General features: G+C 37.5%; 1 long non-coding RNA gene across 1 annotated transcript in view; it reads right to left on the reverse strand.

The window, feature by feature from the left end:
* LOC311306702 overlaps positions 1 to 12187 on the reverse strand; it is a 50352-nt gene extending 38165 nt beyond the window's left edge. Inside the window, exon 1 of the long non-coding RNA XR_014630208.1 lies at positions 12048 to 12187. This is a non-coding gene — a long non-coding RNA (uncharacterized lncRNA). The remainder of the gene's footprint in view (positions 1 to 12047) is intronic.
* Positions 12188 to 14089: the final 1902 nt, after the last annotated feature.

Below are 14089 nucleotides of genomic sequence, written 5' to 3' on the forward strand. Positions count from 1 at the left end.
ATTCAATCTCCTCCCTATATAATGAAGCGTCCTGCGCAATTTCCTTTCATTACTGATATGGGAGGGGCTGGGAAGGCTAATAATATAACCAGAGAGCGTATTATCGGCTAGTTCTGCAGCACGTCTAAATGTTTGCCTGTATTCTTGAGGTTTGGCGCTAACCCGTCCCGTACCCTTCCGCAGTGAAACGTTTCGTAAGGTCCAGTCAGCAGTCTGTGTGTGTATCCATGTGCCATCGGATCAGCGCACCTAACCAACCTCAGGAACGCCGGGTGTTGGCCAGAAAGCAAAACACCACTCACCTCAACTCAGCAGAAGAAAAACAATGAAAACACTGAGACTGCTCCCCTTAAGATTGTTTTTGGCCACTAAAGTCCTGTTTTAGGAAACACAAGCCCACGTTTATAACGCATCCACTGAAATGCACAGATTTTTCTTCCATGCAGTGGAGTGCCGTCCATTTACTATTCAGTGCATGCTGTATTTTGGCCAAATCTGTCACAATTAATCTATTTGTAGCGTAATGAACATGCAAGTGGATATAATTGCTTCTCGTACATGGGCTTGTCCTTGGTAAGAACCAAACAGCACACGGTTGTTTGAACTATGGCAACCATAAAAACAAGATTCTAATCTCGAGGAGGAAACAAACCACTAAAACACTACTGTTTCATAAATGGCTGATTATATAGCAAATATACAAGGATAAACTCAAGAAAGATCATCTAGTGCTTGTGCTTTGCTCTATGTTCCACACTCAATAAACACTTCGCAGGCCAACACAGGGCTTGCCACTAAAGACGACGCCCAGGCCTTGTGATAAAGAAGTACACTTTAGCAGCTTTTAAAAAGAGTGCTTATTATGGAAATAAATGAATATACTTAAAGGGATAGTTGAGTCGTTTAGTCGAAATTTTCTGGAGAGACACGATCGCTCTACAGTATATGATTAACAGATTTAATTTAGGCTTTTATTCACATTAATCATTTATCATTAACATTAATCAACTCACACATCAGTTGTGGTAAAAGGAAGCTCTTTCCCTTTCTCAAGGGAAGCATTATCCCTTGACGTGCGAGAACCAATGAGGTTCATTCTCGTGTTACGCATCACGTTTGAGCTTCAGCGAGAACCAATGAGGTTCATTCTCGTGTTACGCATCACGTTTGAGCTTCAGCGAGAACCAATGAGGTTCATTCTCGTGTTACGCATCACGTTTGAGCTTCAGCGAGAGCCAATGAGGTTCATTCTCGTGTTACGCATCACGTTTGAGCTTCAGCGAGAACCAATAAGGTTCATTCTCGTGTTACGCATCACGTTTGAGCTTCAGCGAGAACCAATGAGATTCATTCTCATGTTACGCATCACGTTTGAGCTTCAGCGAGAACCAATGAGGTTCATTCTTGTGTTACGCATCACGTTTGAGCTTCAGCGAGAACCAATGAGGTTCATTCTCGTGTCACGCATCACGTTTGAGCTTCAGCGAGAACCAATGAGGTTCATTCTCGTGTTACGCATCACGTTTGAGCTTCAGCGAGAACCAATGAGGTTCATTCTCGTGTTACGCATCACATTTGAGCATCAGCGAGAACCAATGAGGTTCATTCTCGTGTTACGCAGCACGTTTGAGCTTCAGCGAGAACCAATGAGGTTCATTCTCGTGTTACGCATCACATTTGAGCATCAGCGAGAACCAATGAGGTTCATTCTCGTGTTACGCAGCACGTTTGAGCTTCAGCGAGAACCAATGAGGTTCATTCTCGTGTTACGCATCACATTTGAGCATCAGCGAGAACCAATGAGGTTCATTCTCGTGTTACGCATCACATTTGAGCATCAGTGAGAACCAATGAGGTTCATTCTCGTGTTACGCAGCACGTTTGAGCTTCAGCGAGAACCAATGAGGTTCATTCTCGTGTTACGCATCACATTTGAGCATCAGCGAGAACCAATGAGGTTCATTCTCGTGTTACGCATCACGTTTGAGCTTCAGCGAGAACCAATGAGGTTCATTCTCGTGTTACGCATCACATTTGAGCATCAGCGAGAACCAATGAGGTTCATTCTCGTGTCACGCATCACTTTTGAGCTTCATCGAGAACCAATGAGGTTCATTCTCGTGTTACGCATCACGTTTGAGCTTCAGTGAGAACCAATGAGGTTCATTCTCGTGTCACGCATCACGTTTGAGCTTCATCGAGAACCAATGAGGTTCATTCTCATGTTACTCATCACGTTTGAGCTTCAGCAAGAACCAATGAGGTTCATTCTCATGTTACGAATCACGTTTGAGCTTCAGCGAGAACCAGTGAGGTTCATTCTCGTGTTACGCATCACGTTTGAGCTTCAGCGAGAACCAATGAGGTTCATTCTCATGTTACTCATCACGTTTGAGCTTCAGCGAGAACCAATGAGGTTCATTCTCATGTTACTCATCACGTTTGAGCTTCAGCGAGAACCAATGAGGTTCATTCTCGTGTTGCGAATCACGTTTGAGCTTCATCGAGAACCAATGAGGTTCATTCTCGTGTTACGCATCACGTTTGAGCTTCATCGAGAACCAATGAGGTTCATTCTCGTGTTACGCATCACGTTTGAGCTTCATCGAGAACCAATGAGGTTCATTCTCATGTTACGCATCACGTTTGAGCTTCAGCGAGAACCAATGAGGTTCATTCTCATGTTACTCATCACGTTTGAGCTTCAGCGAGAACCAATGAGGTTCATTCTCGTGTTGCGAATCACGTTTGAGCTTCATCGAGAACCAATGAGGTTCATTCTCGTGTTACGCATCACGTTTGAGCTTCATCGAGAACCAATGAGGTTCATTCTCGTGTTACGCATCACGTTTGAGCTTCAGCGAGAACCAATGAGGTTCATTCTCGTGTTACGCATCACGTTTGAGATTCAGCGAGAACCAATGAGGTTCATTCTCGTGTTGCGAATCACGTTTGAGCTTCATCGAGAACCAATGAGGTTCATTCTCGTGTTACGCATCACATTTGAGCATCAGCGAGAACCAAAGAGGTTTATTTTCTTTTTCATTCAATGTTTAAATGTGAATAAAAGCCTAAATTCAATCTATTCATCGAGTCTCTTCAGAAAATGTGGACTAAAACACACGATTCATATGGATTTGTTTTATGATCTCTTTATCAACTTTTTGAAGTGTCAAAGTGTCAGTTGCGTAGCTGTCAGTGGAAGGACAGAAATCTGTCAGATTTCATTAAAAAGATCTTGATTTGTGTTCCGAAGATGAACGAAAGTCATCTGAGTGAGTAATGACATAATTTACATTTTTGGTTGAACTTACCTAAGTGCAAACTGAATGGGATGTTTTCATGCACTTAATATGTTATTGGCAATTAAATGAAACTGCAGTATTTTAATTTTATATTAAATGCAATTAGTTGCACTTAAGAGGGTTTTTGACCCACTTAAGTAGGACTTCAGTACATCTATATATGTAATTTGATAATTCCATTGTCTTTGAAATAAGGTTGAAGTGAACTGAATGTACTGACAAGCATTTATGGTAAATTGCTGCTGTTTTCACTCCATGTCATAATTACCGTAATTATGAGATGACAACACATGACATTCTGTTCACATCCTCGGACTCGGAATTATGTGTTTATATGGCAACAATGGTAAAATTCAAGGCACTGATGTTTGCCTACAAGACAACCACTGGGTCTGCACCAATATACCTAGACTCGCTAGTTCAGACTTATACGCCCTCCAGAAGCTTGCGTTCTGCAAGTGAACGACGCCTCGTGGTGCCATCCCAAAGAGGCACAAAATCACTCTCACGGACCCTTTCCTGGACTGTTCCCTGCTGGTGGAATGACCTTCAAAAAATGTCTAAAGACACATCTTTTTCGCCAGCACCTGACCAATTAATACTAGCACTTGCCTAACAACTTGCGATGTTTTAACTGTAGGCTACTAGACTAACTGAGACTTGTTACAGCACTTGTATACTGTTGCCCTCTTTCTGATCTGATTGCTTCTATTATTCTCCTCAGTTATAAGTCGCTTTGGATAAAAGCGTCTGCTAAATGATTAAATGTAAATGTAAAACTGGTCGGAGGTCTCAGAAAATTCAGAGATAATTACGAGTTCTACTTCTATTTCATTAGTTATACTATCTGCAAGTGCCTTTTTTAATATAAATATACATAAATGATTTGAAGTACACTACAAGAGCACTGTAAATACAATTAAGCACACTTCTTTCTCACAAGTGAAGTCTCCACAGAGTTTCTGTCTGCACAAACACACAGCGACGGAGAGGGAACCGAAACGAGGCAGTGCGGCATGAGGTTTCAGTAAACGTCAAAGAGTGTTCGGCACTGTTTGGACGGCAAATTATTGCTGGCCGATGGTCTATTATTTTACAACCAGAGATCGTTGTCGAGAGAAAGGTAGAGGAGAAGGAGAAGGAGAGGGAGAGAAAAGAGAGGAGGGCAGGAAAAAAGAACGAAGCCCCTGGCCAACTGCCGGAGGGGAAAGGGGTTACAGAATACTGTAATAATCTTTAAAAATATTACAAGAGCGGCCACAGCACTTGCTAAGAATAGGCCACAGAGAGAGAGAGAGACACTGAGAGAGAGAGAGAGAGTTGAGGTAAGAACGGTGTGCAGATTTGGACCGACAATGAATAATAAATGTGGTGGGCTCAGTAAAATCAACACCTCCACTCCAGGACAGGAACATTTATATTTAACCACCACTGAATATGTTGTTGATGACAAAAGTCTCTGTCTATGGTATATTATAGTATAGCGTAGACTTGATATTCCTAGACTGCAATAGGGGTGCATAATGGATGACTAGTTGTCTAATAACCGAAACACAAGTCACGACACTCGATAAAAGTAGAAGAAAGAGAAAACGGGCTTCAGCCAATGCATGTTTATCTCTCATTTACTTTTGTTAAGACTATCCGTTAGGTTTAGTGTAGATGCTACATTATTTTTAAATACACAATAGAGCATTAACCTTTTAAATTCATGTTGTCATATGAACCTCCACTGAATAATTACTCAGATTTAAGTTTCAGACCATTATTTTTATTTATTTATTCATTTATTTCCTGTTATTTCCATTTCAGTATGGGCAGCCCACCGCAGGGCAGCTCACTGGAGCCGTTGAGTGTTATTTATCCAGAAGATCCAATCACAACCCACACCCTGATATGAGAAGTCTGGGAAAAAGACGTAGCGTCTCAGTAATGAGCTTTAGCCTGATTTGCGTCAAAATCCACCCGAGCCAGACGAAATCACACAATTTACCTGCGCCCATAAAGTCAGGTGTAAATTCTCCCTGACTTTCATTTCCCCTTGACAGGGCTTGAGTGAGTCCAGAGGGATTTTGCCCAATCCAGACAACGCTCGGGATGGCGTCTGTGCCAGCTCGCCGCTTCTGCAGTCTCGAAACCGGGAACCACAAATAAGTTTAAAATGTCAACTACCCGACAGGGAGAAACTGTTTCCCCAGCCTCATAAAATTATTTTGGATTTTAGTGTTTTTCTAGCACTCTTGTGCACGTTTAACACTCTCCCTCACTTCATGAAAAAGGGGAGGGAAGCAGGAGGAGGTGTAAGTTATAATGGGCTGGCCTCACAACGAATTAAAACGCAACATTATATCGCTCGACCCTGGGTTAGTCGCTGTTCGTTTGGAGGCCGTAACGGGCATCTCTCTAGGTTCTCAATAGAGGTAATAAATTAAGAATGATGGCTAATTTTAGGCGAAACCCAATCCCTCACCGTAAAGTGCAGGCCAAGCGGGACCGTTTAATCAAACTCCGTCTGGCTTTGCCGCCAATATTGAAATGAAGGAGTTGGAGGTTTTTGTGAATGTGTGCTGTTTTGCAGTAGGGACAATGTAAAAATCACAACCTCTTAAATGTGGTTTGTCAGGTTTACCTCCTCTACAAGAGGAGGCCAGGCACATGTGGGCGTCTACTAACGGCAGTACAGTAGAGTCGAGCTGCACTATACTTATGTAGTGTTCAGCACTTTTGAGAGCGCTTGACTTTAAGCCCACCGTTTCACTTCAAGCATTGATCTCAGCGTTCAGAATGCATCTGTTTTGTTGTTGTCGAAGAATTGTTGTTTTCGAGCTGAATGTTGAGTGCAAAGCACGATTGTTGTTTAAATGATGTTCTGTTCAGGCATGCAGAAAATGGCACATTTACAAGCACAGAAAATAGCCCCTCAGAATTTTGAGGCAAAATATGTCACTTAGCCAATGTGATTTGTGCAGACAAGGAGGATTTGTATGCAGAATTGTTTGGGGAATCCATCAAAAATGGAAAGTTATTTTAATGATACATAGGCTATTTGTTTTATTTATTGCCCCTGCTGATGTGGCTTTTTAGTTGTGTGTGAAAGTCCTCAAAAAGTCCACACAAAATGTAAAAGAACTTGAACACTAGTTTATACGACAGCATACAGTATTAACAAGAACTTTATAATTATGTAATATAACTTAACTTGCTTTGTTTTTTTCAGTCAATGTGGTTTAAACTTTTAATAACAATGTTTTATATTTAACATTGATAACACCTTACTTGAAGCCTTTATGTATAATGCATTAGAAAGGTATTCATAATGTACATTATAATGCATTATATCTTTTCATAAGTAATTATAAACAAAGTTAAAATATTCACAGATTCCTTGTTACATCTGAAATTTGGTTTATTATAACTGTGGTTACAATTATTCATCCAGACACACAATGCATTATAAGGCATAATTAATGCATTTACTTTTAAAATGTATTATACATAAAGGCTTCAAGTATAGTGTTACCTTATTTATTAAATTTTTTGCTTATTTGCTTATGCAATTTTAATTTGAGTTTCACAGCAGAGCTGGTTGGTTTGGTCCATGGCTCAGATATTGATTTTTTTAATCCCTATGAAAAAATGAATATGAAAAATACTTCCGGATCCAAGGTCGTTGTTGCGCTATATTGTCTGCGTCTCATTAAAGTTACATTATATAGTTTTAATACTTCATGTCAGAATTGAACTATGGCCATCTGTTTCCCGTCAAGTAGTTAATCCTTTGGAATGAGGAACATGTCATGAAATTCTGACAGGGATGTATCATATTAAGCGTGAGTTTTAAAAATGCCAGGTCAGCTCTTTGATACCCTCAACATTCATTTCACATCATTCCGACGTCAGCGGAAAAAAAAGTTTTAAAAAATGAGCGTTTCAGTTTTTGTTTTGTTTTTGGAGCTCCCGCCGCATGCCAAAGAACACGTTTTGGCTGCAATCAGTGACACTCACAATAAACTTTGAGATATTTAATAATTATCCCCAGGAATGCTGGACATATCCAATCTGCTCCCGTAGCCTTGGAAAAGTTACATGACACGTCGAGCAGAAGAGGGAATAGCTCCCTCAAGATTAAAACGGGCTGTTGTATGGGATTTCATCTAACTCCCAAAGCAATTAGCATATTGTCCTACTGGTATGAAGGGAAACTGGCGAGATTTCCAGCCGCGTCAGCTGGTCAGTGGTTTGTGAGCCATGACTCGGATTCGCCATGATTCTCTGAGATTGTTCACCCCTTCTTTAATGACATTATACAAATACATATGTCCACACAATGTTTGTATATTGTCTGAAAGCACACACCTGCTTATGGAAAACTGAACTTGTTACTGCGAATGTGTGCACAGTTTAACCCTGTGGCTAACACTTTATTTTACAGTGTCCTTGTCACATATGTTACATGTACTTACCATAGTAATAACAGTAAATCATGCATAATTGCGTGCAACTAACCCTCAACCAAATCTTAATCCTATACCCTAACCCTATAGTAAGTACATGTAGTAGCTTATTATTACTCAGTACTTAAATATATAATTACAATGTAACAATGACACCTTAAAATAAAGTGTAACCACCCTGTGTTTTAATGTAATTTAATTTGAATTAGCACATATGCATTTGAGGAAGCAACATAGTCTTACAGGAGTCATATTATGAGGAATCAGTTTTTTTTTTGTTCAAATTTTCTCTTGCCAAAACACTATTAAATATGAATCATAATATGTAACGGTAATAGCGCTTACACTGGGCATTGCTTGACTTTTCCTAATAAAATGTACCACACCAAAACAAGCTTATTTTGGCAATTGAAAAAAATAATAATGAAGAAATAAACAGTATTACACACACACACACTAAAAAAGTCTAAAAAAAAAAAAAAAAACCATCAGTCTGAATAAATATTTGCACACGCAAATGGAACATAATTAGATTCATTATTCCCATTTTTTGCTTTCTTCCTCTCTCAAATTACTGTTAATTGTAGGCCCTTGCAACTAGAAGGCAGAAATAAACAGCACCTGTGCCAGATTGTCATAAACACAAAATGCAGTCAACCGCTTTAAATCACCTCCACCATATTACATCAGTGCCTGAGGCAAAGCTCTCCATAAAGATGGACTTATATTGGGCTGGACCAGTGAACTTCATGCCTGTGGTAAAAGAACTCGCATCAAGTGCTGTCTGAAGCTTCATGTTTAATTTGAAAGACCCCGTCATTCGGACTGGCCTCGGTTACCAGCAATCATTCACTGAGAAAAAAAAACTTGTCACTGTTCTTGTCCGTGAGCCCAACGGCTTTTCTCAAGGCCTTTCTGATGGGAAAATGTGAGGAGCAAAGAACTGGATTTGTCTTCCAGTCATCACCACACAAAATCTCACCTAATAATGTATATTTACAGTGCCATGCTGTCTTTGCTTTGATGAGGTCAATGCTGCCATATCCAATGTTCATATGCTGTGGTTTTTGAATGTTATGTCCTTTCTTTTTTTATATGCTGTTGATTTAAACTTGTTATACAATGGTTGATGCACAAATCTGTGATCATTTGAACAAATATTCAACTTTGGCATGTACAAATATATCGTGATTTTAACGGTAAAAGACTAAAAATGCTACGGTGAAAAACTGTTAATTGGTTAACAGAAAGTTTCTGTGCTATACAAAACTGTGATAGATCCAACCTTACATTTAATGTAATTTTACAGTACAATACCGTTAAGTTTACTGTTTTTGGAAGTGAAAAAGAACAAGTCATTGTATAATTGACATTCCCACAATTCCCTTCGTGACACTTCACATTTTATGTATTTCTGTTAAAATAACTATGTTTCTTCATGTAACGAACTTTAATTAACAAAACTAACATTAAACAAAGGCTGGAAACTGGAAACGAAGACAAGAACCTGGACAAACATGCAAAACTAGACAAATACACAGGGCAAACATAAGGGCTTAAATACACAAGACTAACTACAAGACAAGGGACACCTGTGAACAATAATCAGACAATTAACCAATGACAAGACACATGGCAGGATCACATGACAAACAGGGAATCACATGACAAGACGAGAACCAGGAACAAGAAACAAAACCCAAAACGTGACACTTCATAGTTTTTCTTTTAGGTTTTTTATTTATTTATTTATTTATTTATTTATTTATTTATTTTTATCAGTTATGTACATTAGGGTTTTATGTTAATTTAATGTTGGTAAATTAATGTTTATTGCATTTTTTTTTTTTTATTGAATGTGTGTTACCATGATGGTGTTTAGTGTTTGTGTGAGTGACGCTGTGCAGCTTCTATGGCATTAACTTTCTTATCTTATGGAAATGCTGCTTGTGATGAGTTTTGAATCATCATGTGACTCTCATCACAACTGTGATTGGTAGTTGTCAGTGTATTACATTGGCACAAAACAGACATTAGTACTTTAAAAGCTAGGTAAATTAACATTATATCAGATAATGATTTTTTTTTTTTTTTTTTTTTTACGGTAAATCTCTGGCAACCACAGCTGTCGTTTTTATACTGTAAATTTTACGGATTTTTTTTTTTACAATGGTACATCCCATACCATGAATATCAGACACTGGGGTTAGCAGGATCAATGAAATTGAAATGAAATGAAATTCCTCATCAAATGAGGCTAAAATCGCTAAAAAAAACACATCAGCAACCACATAGCAACACAGGGATTTATGAAGGTACACTGTAAAAAAAAAAAAATCTGTTAAATTTACGGTAAAAATATGGCAGCTGTGGTTACCAGAGATTTACCGTAAAAAAAATACGGTAGCAACATTTTAGGTTTAACAGACTTAACTTAAAATTTACAGTAATAAACCATATTTCATTATCTGATATAATGTTAATTTACCGACCTATTGAAGTATTAATATCTGTTTTGTACCATTGTAATACACTGACAACCAGCAATCACAGCAGTAATAAGAGTCACATGATCAATCAAAGCTCATCACAAGCAGTTCTTCCACAAGAAAGTTAATAGTATATATAGAAGCTGCACAGTGTCATTCACACAAACATTAAACACCATCATGGTAAAACAAAAACCAAAAAAAATTGTTTAAATACAATAAATATTATTTTAACAACATTAAATGTGACATAAAACCCTAATGTACATAACTGATTAGAAAAAAACTAAGAAAACTATGACGAAAAATAGTTATTTCAACAAAAATACATCAAATGTGAAGTGTCACGCAGGACATTGTGGGAATGTCAATTTACGGTTTTTCACTATAAATTATACAATGAATTGTTCGTTTTCACTTCCAAAAACTGTCAATTTAACGGTATTTTACAGTAAAATTACATTAAATGTACCATTAGATCTATCACAGTTATTTACCGTATAGTAAGGAAACTTTCTGTTAACCAATTAACAGTTTTTCACTGTTGCATTTTTACAGTCTTTTACTGTTAAAATCACTATGATCGCACCTGTCTGACACTGAACAGGGATCTTCCAAATGTCATCACTAAACTATGACAGCGAGGAAGCTCAGAGTGCCTACGACAGCACAGTCCATGTCTCCGTTTATTTATGTATCCACACATCCTTTCTTTTACTCTATACACCATGAGCTCAAATGAAAAGAACCATCTTTCGCAATTGTAATAAAATACGCGTGACTGTCGGGTGGCATGAACCAACCGCAGTTAGACTGAGTAAAACTGGTAGAATTCTTCTTCAGAAAAACAGACAAAAGGAAAACTTGTGAAATCACATGTGCAGAATAAACAGGGGATGTTTAAATGTTTTTTTGTTTTATGACGGAAAAAAGGGCTGATTTTCACCTCAGAACAGCTGAAGGATGTGGGATCTGACTCACGGGCCTCACAGGACGAGAGAACACCAAAACAATCCACTCATCCATCCGCACATCCTTCCCTTTTGCACATTTTTCCCGATCTATATGCTCTGAGCTACTCAACACCTCAGTCTGTCAATCTTCAATCCATTTACAAGCTTCATCATTGTACAAGGAAGAAGATGCTTTACACTCCAGCCCAGTTGCTGCCATTAACATCATGCAAAGGCTGTACCTGTGTAAATAAACGACTCGCTAATTCAATGTAGACTTTTCTGAGCAATCCATGAGTAAAGTTCACCATGCCTTCATTTTCCAGTAAAAGTGTTTATGAACTTAATGCATGAGTCTGATACTCAGCGGGTACAAATTAGTTACTGGTATAATTATAATGACTGTGTATTTCTAGACACTATTGCAACATTTTCTCTCTCTCAATTTTTTTTTTTTTTTTTGATAAATGTAGCCTAAATATAACATTGTGCATTATTTAAAGCCAATGAATAAATAAATAAATGTATATATGTTGTATGTGGGGTGCAATTTTGGCAGGGCAAGAGGAAATTTGATCTATTGGCCTGACCAGGCAAGCAAAAAAATTAAATAAATCCCTACTGTTTAACTCTCATCAGCTGCTATTTACCTTGTTATCCTGACGTCTTCTCTGCTCATCACATTAGCATATCTTACCCCGCTGTCCAGGGTGTCCTGAGCTAGACTCTGTAGAAACACTGTAACCTAAATGGACTGATGAAGCCATGACACAGCAGTTTCTAGAGAGCCACATCTTTAAACGCGCACAACTCAAATGTCTGCATTTGTGCCGCGGATTTTCTTACCTGCCAAAACCTGAATCGTTCAAAATCCTCATTTCCGAGTGTGTTCAGAAATACTCCTGTCCAAAATAACACTGGGGTTGCACGCTTCTGAAATCGACACAGAAAAGCCAAGAGTGAAACAGACACAATCCTTGACCTTGGCATGTGCTGTTTGCCACAACGGCTGAATCCCATTCAAATAGCCTATAGCCTTGCTCCCAGACAGTTCAGATTACACCAAAATACAAAGCATATCTAATCTGCCTTCTTAAATGTCCTTTTAATTTTACTCAATTGTAAATGCATATTTTTAACTGTAGCATGTAAGCTTATCAGAACTAAAAATATATATAATAAAATATACATGTGGTCCGACAAACATGACAATATGTATAAATAATGATAAAAATACAAAATACAAAGCATTTTTAACTTTGTAAGTGTGTCTGTGTGTGAATGTAAGTGTTTCAGAAATAAGTGAGTCTTCTGTATATTTTTCCACAGGATCAATGTCAGGTAAGTGGGAGACAGAGAGAGCGAGAGAGTGTTCTGATGGAGAGCCTCTCCCTCTCTAATGAGAGTGTAAATAAACCGAGGTGAAAGGGGGCTTGGTGCTCATGCGGGAAGAGTGTGTCATGTCACAGCTTCCAAAAACTAGTGGGAAGGAAATAAGAAAAAAAAAAAAAAAAAAAAAAAAACACATTTGTATATGACCTGATATGCAAAATAAGGAATGAAATTGTGAAGTTTGATACATTAAGGTTCCATAGAACAGATACTATTAGAACAGCAGAATAAGTCAAAAATACAATAGAAATGGTGATGGGGTTTGGGGCACTAAGTAAGAAAAAATCTAAATGTCAATACACCCTAATATCATAATAAAGGAAGAAGGTTCCATTTAAAAGCAGTTCTTAAAAAAAAAGAAAAAAAAGAAAAAAAAGAAAAATAATAATAATAATATCCAAATATCAATAAGCCCTGATATCATAATGATGTCAAAATTAAAAATTCAATTTAAAGTTCCATTTAAATAAAGTAATTCTTAATAAAAAAAAAAAGTATATATATATATATATATATATATATATATATATATATATATATGTATATATATATATAATTAAATAAATAAATAAAATATAATAAAATAAAATAAATAATCTGTAAAAGTGTAATCTTTTATTATTATAATTTCTTTAAAAAAAAAAAAAAAAAAAAAAAACCTGATAATAATAATCCTCCATCCAGTTGTACCTACAAAATGAACCCATTTTTAGTTTATCAATAGGTCAAAAGTAATTGATCCAATATCATTTTATTGAATTTTGTGCTGCACAAACTGTTTTTTTATTTTTATGGAAAATTATGAGCTAAAGTTTTTTATTTTTTTTTTTATTTTTTTTTGTGGACACTCTTTTTTGCAATTGATTCTACTAACATTATAAGTGCATCTCAAGAGAAACCAGAGTAATAATAATCATAAATAATTAATGATATGATCTTTGTAAAGTAAAGACACAAATAGTTATTTGTCGCAATGTTTTTGTGAAAACACAAGCCGATATACATATGTTGAGTCGTCGCCAAAGTCACGTCTCCACCAGCTCAATCCTACGCTGTTCAGAACGAATGTTACACTGATAAGGAACTTTCACAGATTTTTGGCAGGGAGCCACTTTGTTTAAGAGCGAAGGGCACAAACGCCCCCTCCATACTCAGAACATGACAAGCACACAGTCTGCTGCCTTGGGTCCAAACCAAGAGAAGAGATTGAAAACGCTCCAAAAAACTTTCCACAAATATGAGAACTTAAAAACAGCCAGCATTCCACACGGACAACTCACAGAGACTGAGACAATGCGTTTAGCAGAGCTGTTGACACATCATTATACTCGGATAATAATTATCCCAGTGAAATCAGGAAGAGCTTCACATTTCCTCCTGTGCTTCTGATTCCCACATCGTCACTGTGTCTGTTTATGCTCACACCCAGAAACGCGACGTGATCTTTCTGTTGTGTCTGTGTGTTTCTGGGTCAGTGACATCATATGCTGGAACTA

The sequence above is a fragment of the Rutilus rutilus genome (assembly GCF_951802725.1).
Source record: "Rutilus rutilus genome assembly, chromosome: 16".
In the NCBI taxonomy this organism is placed as follows: Eukaryota; Metazoa; Chordata; class Actinopteri; order Cypriniformes; family Leuciscidae; genus Rutilus; species Rutilus rutilus.